Source organism: Pinus tabuliformis, chromosome 7, assembly GCF_031772625.1.
Source record: "Pinus tabuliformis cultivar Carrire ecotype Pingquan chromosome 7, CPIR1, whole genome shotgun sequence".
Classification (NCBI taxonomy): domain Eukaryota; kingdom Viridiplantae; phylum Streptophyta; class Pinopsida; order Pinales; family Pinaceae; genus Pinus; species Pinus tabuliformis.
Window position 1 is genome coordinate 326,031,498 of NC_142293.1, and position 12,199 is coordinate 326,043,696.

The 12,199-nt window shown below is 35.4% G+C and overlaps 1 pseudogene across 1 annotated transcript; it reads right to left on the reverse strand.

Moving 5' to 3' along the window:
* Nucleotides 1–1,049: 1,049 nt before the first annotated feature.
* LOC149247247 (putative xyloglucan endotransglucosylase/hydrolase protein 5) lies at nt 1,050–8,752 on the reverse strand (annotated as a pseudogene). The gene is made up of 4 exons (XR_016265617.1): nt 8,486–8,752; nt 2,130–2,230; nt 1,660–1,852; nt 1,050–1,532 (listed from the first exon to the last, which is right to left on the reverse strand). The product of XR_016265617.1 is annotated as a putative xyloglucan endotransglucosylase/hydrolase protein 5 (transcript).
* Between the last annotated feature and the right edge of the window lie 3,447 nt (nt 8,753–12,199).

Consider the following 12,199-nt stretch of genomic DNA (forward strand, 5'->3'; position numbering starts at 1 on the left):
AATGAATTCATCTCTCTAAAAAATGTTTTGAGACTTGGACTGTACAAACTTCACACTTAAACTTGTGATTCCGATAAATCCCTGCCCTATTTCTGATAAATTTAACCATTAAACTATAGCTTATTTTTGTTTCGGCCTTATCACATATCTGAATAGAACTATGAAGTGTACAGTTACACTTATTGTAATCAATTAATCTCCAAATTTATCACTAAATTAAATGATTGATAAACTCAATAGCCATCAAAACACTTATCTGCCTTGTAAGTTAGACTTATTATAATAAAGTAATCTCCAAATTTATTACTACTCGTACACTTATTGTAATCAAGTGATCTCCAAATTTATTACTAAATTACTTCGCTGATAAACTTAATAAATAGCCATCAAAACACTTTTATGATCTAATTTGTTTAGAATGAGAAAGGAATAAGGGATTCATTGAAATCACAAGTTTGACAGATGAACTCTTCACAATTGAAGTGCCACAGGGGTTTTTGAGGGTGCTGAATCCATATATGTCGTCAAAAAGCCAGTGTAAATAACACAAATCAAGATTTGACCACAATTATTTTAGTGGGATTCAACCAAAAACTAAAAAAAATCCCACTTAAAGACTACTCATTTATTTACACTTATTGTAATAAATTAATCTCCAAATTTATTATTAAGTTATAACCAATTAATCTCCAAATTTATTACTAAATTAATTCACTGTTAAACTCAACAACCATCAAAATATTTATTTGTGTAGTAAGCATGTTTTTGGATTAATCACATTAGTATTATTTGGTGGACATTTAGAACCAACTAATGTGGTTCATTTAGCTGGTTCCAAATTTAGACCAAATAACACTGATGTGATTAATCCGAAAGACATACTTATTACAATATGAATCACAAGAACCTAAAATCTCACGCTTTAATTTATATAATTTGAAAATTTATAAATTAATACAAAGTAGCGATAGTGAACACAACACATAAATGTTATGATAGAAAAATAGTTTGGAAACTTTAGTATTATTAAATCCAAATCCTCTGTACCTATTTTTTATTTTTATTTAAAAATTCTGTAAACACTATTCTAAAATAAACCACACCTATAACATAATTATTAAAGCAAAATGGACATAATTACTGCACCAAAATCTGGTGATTACGGATTTAACGCACATTCGCGTGGAGGCGTAGGATACCTCGACGCATCATGACAGTAGTCGTATGTCATGTAATTTTTGCGAACCCAATCAAGTTGCGTGAGTTGTTGTTGATTTAAACTTTGAAATGTCGACTAATCCCACCAATCGTTGACACAGGGGGAAGAGCTGCATGCATCAACTTCAAAGGATTGATAAGAGGCAATAAAGGGAGCGTCATTCCAGTCTATTTGAACCCTTCCTCCGTCGGTAGCCCAATCCTCTCCATTCCAAAGGGTGGAGATGATCTTCATGGGTCGTTTATTTGGATATGGGACACCCACAGCTTCATTGTTTTTGAATACCCGGATGGGGATCGAATCAATCCAAAATCTGTTTACACAACCTGCAAGAAATATATTAACAGTAATGACAAACCCCATAAACAACAGCTATAAATCCAATTAATTATATGTTCACAACATATCTACTTTCTGTTACAGCTGCTTGAAACACATACGCGATTTGTTTTTGGTTCCAGAGAATTGAATAGTTATGGAAGTCCGCCGTGGGATCAAACCACAGCTTCAATCTTTGTTCTCTATTCCCAATTCCACTTGCAAAGACGTTGGTTTGCATAGTGTAAGGCTGCCCCGGCAGGTTTCCAGAAATTCATAGTCAAGTTCATCGTGCTGAGAAGCTTCCGATGACATCTGAATACAAAATACCATATCTAATATAATTATTTTCGTTGAACTTAGGTCGATTGCAGATTTCCCAAATCAGTAGAGTGCTGAAATAATTGACCCTTCTCTTCATAATCATATTCTTATTCCAGAAATCTACCATCGACATAAAACTAATCTATAATTCCTATTATCGAAATTGTGACTGGTCTGGCTGCAATAATGAAAGTTAAATTATCTATATCATAAATTGGGTTGAAGTACTGTAAATTGACAATAAAATTCCCTGCAAGTTTTTGCTTACATAATATGAAGTGATTGTTCCTGCGGAATCCCCTGAAATCAGTTTAATTCTCATGCTCAAGCTGCCGAAGAGGTAATCAATTTTAGACTGAAAACCAGAACCTGATGGAATTTTCTGATAAATTCCATAACAGAGAGACAAAAATTGCTCTGTTTTTTATACTCTGTTTTTGCACAGAAAAACAGAAAATCGCTTGCTGGAAACGGTGTTTCAGCAACACAGTTTGGTGTTGCAGCAACTGAGTTTGGTGTTGCAGGAACGCAGAATAACACTCTGTTTTAACACAGAAAAATACTCTGTTTTAAACTCAGAAAACAGAAAAATTCGTTCTCTGGAAATGGTGTTGCAGCAACGCAGTTTTTCTTTAGTTGTTGTAACTTGTGTTGCAGCAACGTAAATTTTTGACGTCAAGTATTTTTTGAGTTACGGTGTAACAACAACAGGAAAAATTAACTTGTATTCATCAAAATAAACTAACTGTTATAGATTTGTCTTCCTCATACTGAGGGAATTTCACAACTTCTATTACAAAATAGATTTACCAAGGAACGCTTCTGTTCCACACAAATAACATCTACCCTTTCTATCAGCAAACAACCAGAAAGCAAATTACATTCAAATTTCTGCACTGCTGTGCATTTCACTGTTCTGAAATTATTCTTCTTCCTCACGCTGCTGCGTGCTCTCCTCTGCTCTATGTGATTCTTCAGCTGCTAACCTTAAAACAGAACTGCTGTGTGGTATTTATATGCTAAAACATATCTGATTAAAACAATAAAATATTACAAAATATCTTCTAATGTTTATCTCTGTATTTAATGCAGCAAGGCGGTGATGCTTCTATCAAAAAACAAGTCGGCTGTCTGCAGGGGAATTCAATTGAAACTTTAATGCATATTTATGTGCAAAAATATCGGGCTTGACTTTGATGCACCGATCAGCCTGGAGTATTTACTGCAGATCAGATTCTTGTCCAGCTGTTCATTGTTGCAGTTGGAATTAAATTCCAACACTCCCCCTTAATTTCAACTGCTGCATACCCAGACATTTTCTGAAATGATCAAAACCTTTCTTTGCTAATGGTTTTGTCAAGATGTCAGCAAGCTGATCCTCTGTTCTGCAGTGCTGCAAAACAATCTCACCATTGTTAACCAATTCACGTATGAAGTGAAATTTGGTGTCTATGTGCTTTGTTCTTTTATGAAAAACAGAGTTTTTAGACAATGCTATTGCTGAGCTATTGTCACAGTAAATGGTTGTGCCCTTTTCTTGTTCATGACACAAATATCTGAGAACTCTTATCAGCCATACTGCTTGGCATGCTGCTGCTGTTGCTGCCACATACTCTGCCTCTGCTGTGGACAAAGCCACAACTGGTTGCTTCTTGGAAGCCCATGAGATGGCTCCCGATGTACTTTTCCTATCATCAACACTTCCAGCCCAATCACTGTCAGTGTAACCTCTCAACATGAAACTTTCAGAAGAGGAGTATAAAATACCAAACCCCTTCGTTCCATTCACATACCTTAGAATTCTCTTGGATTCCTGCCAATGAGTCTCTTTCGGTCTTTCCATAAATCTGGAGATTAAACTCACAGCGTGCATAATGTCCGGCCTAGTTGCAGTCAAGTACATAAGGCTGCCAACTATGCTCTTGTACAATTTTGGATCAAAATATTTGCTGCTGTCTTCTTTGGTTAATTTCAGCCCCACTACTGTTGGAGTCACAGCAGCCTTGCTGTTCTGCATGTTAAATCTCTTCAACACAGCTTCTACATATTTATCTTGAGAAATGAAAACACCATTTTCACTTTGGTCTACTTCAATTCCAAGAAAATATCTTAAGAAGCCCAAGTCAGTCATTTCAAATTCACTTTTCATGACTGCTTTAAAATCAGCAATGAGAGAAGCATCATTGCTAGTAAAAATCAGATCATCTACATATAAAACAACAATAATAATCTTACCGTCATTCTGCTTTATGTAGAGTGTGGGTTCACCATCACACTTATCAAACCCATTCTCAATCAGATAAGCATCAATTCTGCTGTACCATGCTCTTGGAGCTTGCTTCAGCCCATAAAGAGCCTTTTTCAATTTACAAACTTTATGCTCTTGGCCTTCAACTTCATAGCCTGGAGGTTGATCAACATAAACCTCTTCTTTTAACACTCTATTCAGGAACGCAGATTTAACATCCATCTGATAAATCTTCCATTTGTGTTGTGCTGCAATAGACAACACTGTTCTCACTGTTTCCATCCTTGCTACTGGTGCAAAGGTTTCATTATAGTCTCTGCCTTGTTGCTGCTTGTAGCCTTTCACAACTAGTCTTGCTTTGTGCCTGTCAATCTTACCTTCAGCATTGCTTTTGGTCTTATAGGCCCACTTAACTCCAATGGCATCCTTGCCTTCAGGGAGGTCCACTAACTCCCATGTTTTACTCTTCTCAATTGCACCAATTTCTTTATTCATTGCTTCAATCCATTTATCTTCATTTACAGCATCTTCAAAATGGATTGGGTCATCAATATGACAATACAAAGCGAATAATGAATTTAGACCGGTATTGTTACTTACCTCTCCTTGTTCATAAATCTCATTCAGATTTCTGAATCTTGGTGTGCTTGGAGTTCCATCCGAACTTGAGGGTATTTCAGATCCCTGTGGTGTTTCAGAATCAGCTGTTTGTGGTGTAACATCATCTGTTCTTCCTTGACTTCTCAAGGCTGTTCGGATTCCAGCTTGTGGTGTGGTTTGTTGTACTTGCTGTGGTGTAGGAGGAGCCACCAAGGAAGGATTATTTGCTGTTGTCCCTTCCTCTTGTTCTTCATGAGACACTATTGTCTTTACATTCACTGTTTTTTCCAAGCTTCCATCCCAAGCTTCATCTTCTATGAACTGCACATCTCTGCTTACTATTAATTTCTTGGTGGATGGATTATAGAGTTTGTATGCTTTTGACTCAGCACAATAGCCAATAAAGACACACTTCTCCCCCTTATTATCAAGCTTTTTTCTTAGCTGATCCGGTACATGTGCATATGCAACACAACCGAATACTCTCATGTGAGTGACAGTTTGCTTTTGACCACTCCATGCCTCTTCTGGTATTCTGTTCATGACAGCTTTAGTTGGGCATCTATTCAAGATGTAAACTGCGCAAGTAACAGCTTCTGCCCAATACTCATACGGCAAGTGTTTTGCCTTCAGCATACTTCTGACCATGTCAAGAATGGTCCTATTCTTTCTTTCAGCAACACCGTTTTGCTGAGGTGTATACCTTGTGGTAAATTGCTTTTGTATGCCATTCTCTCTGCAAAAACGCAGAAAGTCTTGGGAGATGTACTCTCCTCCTCTATCTGTTCTGAGCACTTTGATATAATGCCCACTCTGCTTTTCAACAAGAGTTTTGAAGTGGCGGAATTTCTCAAACACTTCACTCTTCTGTTTCAGCATATACACCCATGTCTTTCTGGTGTAATCATCAATAAAAGTTAAAACATATTTATTTCCAGCAAATGATGGTATTTGCATCGGTCCGCACACATCAGAATGAACAATTTCCAAGGGTGCTTTTGCCCTTATACTCTTTCCTACTGGAAAGCTTTCCTTGTGTTGCTTGCCCAAGATGCAGCCTTCACAAAGGCTGTCCGGTTTCTCAATCAACGACAATCCCTTTACCATTCCCTTTCTGTGCAACAGATTCAGGCCTCCGAAATTGAGATGTCCAAATCTCAAATGCCACAACCAATTCACATCTTTCACCTGTTCCTGAAAGACTTCTTGTGTTACAGCCGCAATAGTTCTTCCTTCCTTCAAATCTGCCCTGAGTTTGAGAGGAAACATTCTATTGCTGGTCATCTGCACCTGTGCAATGATCTTCTTACTTGGAGGTATGTCTTTGATTGTACACGTATCATCTTTGAAGAACACGTTGTAACCTTTGTCCATGAGCTGTCCAATGCTCAAAAGATTACATTTCAGACCAGGTACATAGTATACAACTTGCACAGTCATCTGTTCTCCATTTTTTGCTCGGATATTGACACTGCCCTTACCCTTGACAGTTATCTTATCATCAGTCCCTGTTGTTACCTCAGATTTCACATTTTCATCCAGATTGGCAAACATTGCAATATTTCCAGTCATGTGATTACTACAACCTGAGTCTAAGAACCAAAAATCTTCTTGTTTGTCTTGTGCAATGTTACATGTTCACATCACATTCTTTGGGTTCTTATCTTCTTCATTTGCAAAATTAGCATTCTGCCTATTATTCATGTCATTTTGTTTTTTCTTGCATTCATTGGCGTAGTGCCCAAATTTTTTACAATAATGACATTGGACTTGGGATTTGTCATACCTTTGTCCATGAGCTTGCTGTTTGCTTGAACCTTCAGCTTGGTTCTGATTGCAGCTCCTTCCGCTTGTGCTAGCAGGATAATTTCTGCCTCTGTTTTGGCTTCTTCCACGACCTCTGTTATTTGCTCTGCCTCGACCTCTTCTTTGGCCAAAAGACATCTGAGTCTTGAATGCTTGCTCAAAAGAGGAATCTGTTCCTCTACTCAGTCTGTGTTCATGAGACAACAGAGAAGCACTCAGCTCATCTACCGTGAACTGTGAGAGACCTTTTGTTTCTTCTATTGCTACCACAATAGATTCAAACCTTGAGGGTAAACATCTCAAGATTTTCTCTACAATCTTTCTATCTTCAAGAATCTCACCATGAGATCTTATCTGGGTTATCAAGCCAATAACCTGAGTGAAGAATGAATCTATTGTATCAGATTCCTTCATGCTGAGATTTTCAAAGTCTCTCCTCAACATCTGCAACTTTGCAGTCTTCACCTTCTCCATGCCTTGATAGGCAGTTTGGAGAATATCCCATGCCTCCTTAGATTTTGTTGCTGCTGCAATTCGCGGAAAAACACTTTCATGTACTGATTGGAAGAGGAAAAAGAGGGCTTTGGCATCCTTCTTTCTGTCACCCTTCAACTGGTCTCTTTCTGCTGCTGTCAAAGCAGCCAACGCTGTTGCATCTGCAGGTTCAGCATAGCCAGTTTCAACCAGCTCCCATATTCCTTGAGAAGCAAACAATGCTTTCATTGTTATGGACCAATAACTATAATTTTTCCCATTAAACTGTGGCAGTTGGGGATTTGTCAAACCTGTTCCAGCATCTGCCATCTTAACCTGTATTGGTAAAGAAAAGATACTGACTGTATTTTGAAAACAAGCAAAAACTTTCTCTGCTGGAAAAATCTGCTCAACAAACTTCTTACAGCTCCTACAGTGAAAAACAAGCTCTGTTTTTGACTCACTGAGTGCCTAGACTGGCTCTGATACCATGTTGGAATTTTCTGATAAATTCCATAACAGACAGACAAAAATTGCTCTGTTTTTGCACAGAAAAACAGAAAATCGCTTGCTGGAAACGGTGTTTCAGCAACACAGTTTGGTGTTGCAGCAACTGAGTTTGGTGTTGCAGCAACGCAGAATAACACTCTGTTTTAACACAGAAAAATACTCTGTTTTTAACTCAGAAAACAGAAAAATTCGTTCTCTGGAAATGGTGTTGCAGCAACGCAGTTTTTCTTCAGTTGCTGTAACTTGTGTTGCAGCAACGCTGTTCGTGGTGTTGCAGCAACGTAAATTTTTGACGTCAAGTATTTTTTGAGTTACGGTGTAACAGCAACAGGAAAAATTAACTTGTATTCATCAAAATAAACTAACTGTTACAGATTTGTCTTCCTCATACTGAGGGAATTTCACAACTTCTATTACAAAATAGATTTACCAAGGAACGCTTCTGTTCCACACAAATAACATCTACCCTTTCTATCAGCAAACAACCAGAAAGAAAATTACATTCAAATTTCTGCACTGCTGTGCATTTCACTGTTCTGAAATTATTCTTCTTCCTCACGCTGCTGCGTGCTCTCCTCTGCTCTGTGTGATTCTTCAGCTGCTAACCTTAAAACAAAACTGCTGTGTGGTATTTATATGCTAAAACATATCTGATTAAAACAATAAAATATTACAAAATATCTTCTAATGTTTATCTCTGTATTTAATGCAGCAAGGCGGTGATGCTTCTATCAAAAAACAAGTCGGCTGTCTGCAGGGGAATTCAATTGAAACTTTAATGCATATTTATGTGCAAAAATATCGGGCTTGACTTTGATGCACCGATCAACCTGGAGTATTTACTGCAGATCAGATTCTTGTCCAGCTGTTCATTGTTGCAGTTGGAATTAAATTCCAACAGAACCTAGTGAAACAAGAATTCTTATTACAACTACGATCATATAGAATCCCAATACAGTGATGCCCATAAAAGAGAAATATTTTACCTGAGGCTTTATCCATAGTGAGCTGAACTGTTTGGCCATTATTCAACAATCTAACGTTTCCCCATGAAATTTCGAAATTGTCGCTGAAGGTGGCCTTTACCGTGCATAGATTCAGAATGATGAGGAGACTTAGATATACCAACTCTGGTGAAGATCTTCTGGATCCTAACAGGCTTATATGGATCTTCATGGTTGATACGAGAATGAAAAGACTCGATTATCTAACAAGTTCTGTAGGAGCTGATTCGCTGCCCCCTATATAGAATACTCTTAATTATCCAAAAAATGAAACTCATAAAATCCATGTGAATGTGTGTTCATAAATTTATTATATATAAGTTTGAAAACCAAATTGGAAATATCCACATCAAATCGTGTATGGTGGTCTGTTCAAGTTTACTAAGCGAATTGACTTTTTTTTGGAAGCTTTTATGGTAAATTTATTATATATAAGTTTGAAAATCAAATTGGAAATATCCACAACAAATTGTGTATGGTGGTCTATTCAAAGTAACTAAGTGAATTGATTTTTTGGAAATTTTTCTGGTGGGTTTTTCTATTTTAATTTCTCTAAAATTTGGCAAAAATTTATTGAAATTACAAGTTTGATGGGTAACTCGGCCCAATCCAAATGCCCTAGGAGTTTTTGAGGGTGCTGATCCATATATACAATTTAAAAACCAGTTTAAATAACACAAATTAAGATTTCACCTCAATTTTTTCAGCAAGATTCGCAATAATGACAACTCCATATAGCAAGTAGTTCCTGATTGATTTTGTATATATTTATCATATGTTAAGTTTTTATTTTGTATTAATTTATTGGTAAAAAAATTTATAGTTTTGTTGTAAAAATTTAATTAAAATTAAAAAAATAATAATTAAAAAAATCAATAAATGGAAGGAAATAAAAAAAAACATTATTATTAATGAAAAAGCTACCATTAATTTTTTAATTGAAAATTTTTATTTTATAAATAATATATATATTTTTGTTAAAGATCATAAAATTATATTACAATGTCAAAGATATACAATAATTGTTACAGAGAGTCATGTTGATGAAGCCATATTAAGAAAATTGGTGAGGATTTATATTTAAGGTCATAAAAAACCATAGTTTGAGTTGGGCCTGACTATACTCATTGTTACAATAATTAAAAAATGTGGCTGTGAAAGCCATGGATACAAAAAAACATCAAAACATAGAACCAAAAACTAAAAGTTATAGAAACAATTGAGTTTACTACTAGTGACCTTTTGACACATGAATTTTGTGCCATCAACGAGTCGGAGCAGGACACGAGGGGTTTCCAGGGGGTGGCTATGATCTGTGAGAAGAAATGCCCCCTCCATTTGTTGGATCCTCTCGTCCATGATCTAATACAATAGGAGGGACTCCATGTGAAGGAGGAGTTCATTTATGCTCTCATTACGATCAAGCAAGACTTTTACCGACAAATTCTCGATCTACCAATATAGATCAATTGTGTGCAAATACTGATTTCGATAAGCTCTTAAGATCCCCAAATCTAGCACCCAACTCTCCACTTTGGCCAAGATATTAGAATCTGACATTTCATTCCTTTTGTCAACCAACTCTTACTTAATGTCTGATATATCCTATTGTCACCAAGAGGGTGTGTTCCTTGTAGCAGGATGTTGAGGCTTGGGCTTAGGCCCAATTTTGGGAATTGCTTGCTGGGCCATGACCCTTTCCGCGGTTTCTCTAGTGTGCCTTCCCTTTAGGCATTCACGAAAATCGGTGAGAGAAACAGATGAACCTAGACAAATAGTGGGTGGAGTTCGAGGTGCAAGAGACATGACAGATTGAGAGTGAGTGAGTGTGAGCTACCACGATGAGGGAGGACAAGCTACCAGGAGATTCGCAGGTAGAAGAGAATAAAATAAAGAGAGAGTTAATTGAATAAGAGAGGCTAGCTAACTAGCCAATAAAAGATCCCAAGTGCAAGAAGCCAAAACAAAATTTGAAAGACAATAAAAACCAACAAAAGAAATATACCTTAGCAAAATTAAGAGGAGAGAGTGACGAGTGCTTGTGACCTGAAAAGCATACTCCACTAAGATGCCAAGCACAGAAAAGAGTGGAAGAAGAAAACCAAAAGATGACTAGCAAAAAATTCAGAGATAAAGGGACCATGCCAGGAGGGCCTAGCTCTTCTGATTGTTTAGAAACTGAAGTTCCCCTTACAAGGATTTTTCCTCATAACGCCTTGAAAATCCCAGAATTAACAATATCATTGTTTCCCGTGAGAGGCAAAATTCCTAAAAAAGTTTTGAACCTTCCATATGACAAGTTGGAAACTTCACCAAATTTAGTGGCAACTTCCATTCTTGTTTTGGTAGAGTGAATTCTCTAGATTGATTAATAACTAGCATGCTAGGAGATTGAATGCGGCATCAATGCGTGAGCTAGGCACATTGCTATCCCTCTCCCAAGAATCCACTAAATTGAATACTATTGCCAACTGTCCCTCAATTTGCCCCTTGGCAGAGGATCTTTTCTTAATTTCTTCATGATTTATTTGAAGGCCATTATTTGTGCATGACTTCGTGGATCACTCCATTGAGTATTATATATACTCATTATTCACAAAGTATATATATGTGTGTGTGGGGATATATTTTGTTATAATGGCATCAATGCTTAATTACAATGGATAACTATTTAGATGAATTTGTTTTATAGAATATTTATTTATTTATTTTCTTTTCTTTTAGGATAGACAATTCAATTCTCCTTTGCCAATTCTATGAATAAATATTTTTGATAACTATTTATATAGTTTTTTTTTAAATATTTATATTTTTTTTGCTTTTAAAATAAACAATTCAATTCTCCTTTGCAAATTCTATGAATAAATAATTTTTATTTTAGTTATCTTCTAACAAAGAACACTTTTTGCTTTTATAAAATATCATATTAAATTTAATTATCCATTATATAATTTCAAACATCTTCAATAGAAACTTAAATAACATATAGCATTTATTAATTTACTTAATTCATTAAAAAAAACTAAATTGAAAAAATCCATACTTTTATGAAATTTTATTTAATTTACAGAGAAGACAAAATGAAAATATCCATCCAAAATTGTGTTTATTAATTTATTATATATAAAAGTCATGCATATTACAATTCTAATTAATTTATTATATCTTTTATTATAATGATATATTTTTTAAAAAGTGGGTTTATTAATTTATTATATATGAAAGTCATGCATATTACAATTCTAATTAATTTATTATATTTTTTATTATAAAATATATAATGATATTTTTTTTAATAAAATTTTCACATTTGGTTTTTTATGTGTTATTACGAAATCAAATTTAAGATGGTTTATAGAAATAAAAATTCATCAATTCTATTTTTAATATGGTTTATGGAAATCAAAATTACATCAATTTTATCTTGAGGTATATAGGTTACATTTTCAATTATGAATTGAAAATTAGAAAAGCAACATGAAAAATAGGTAAAAGGAAAGTAAACAAAAGCCATCATTTAGTCTTTGGTTGGTCTAACTCTTCTACTATAATTGGTTCTTTGTTGCTTTATGCTGAACAACCTAAGTTTAGAGAGAGGCCCAAATGAGCTTCAATGTATTGCAAATGTCTATCCAAACCATGTATAGAGAGTTGAAGTTCATCAATCATAAGGAGGATCTCCTCATTGGCTTCATT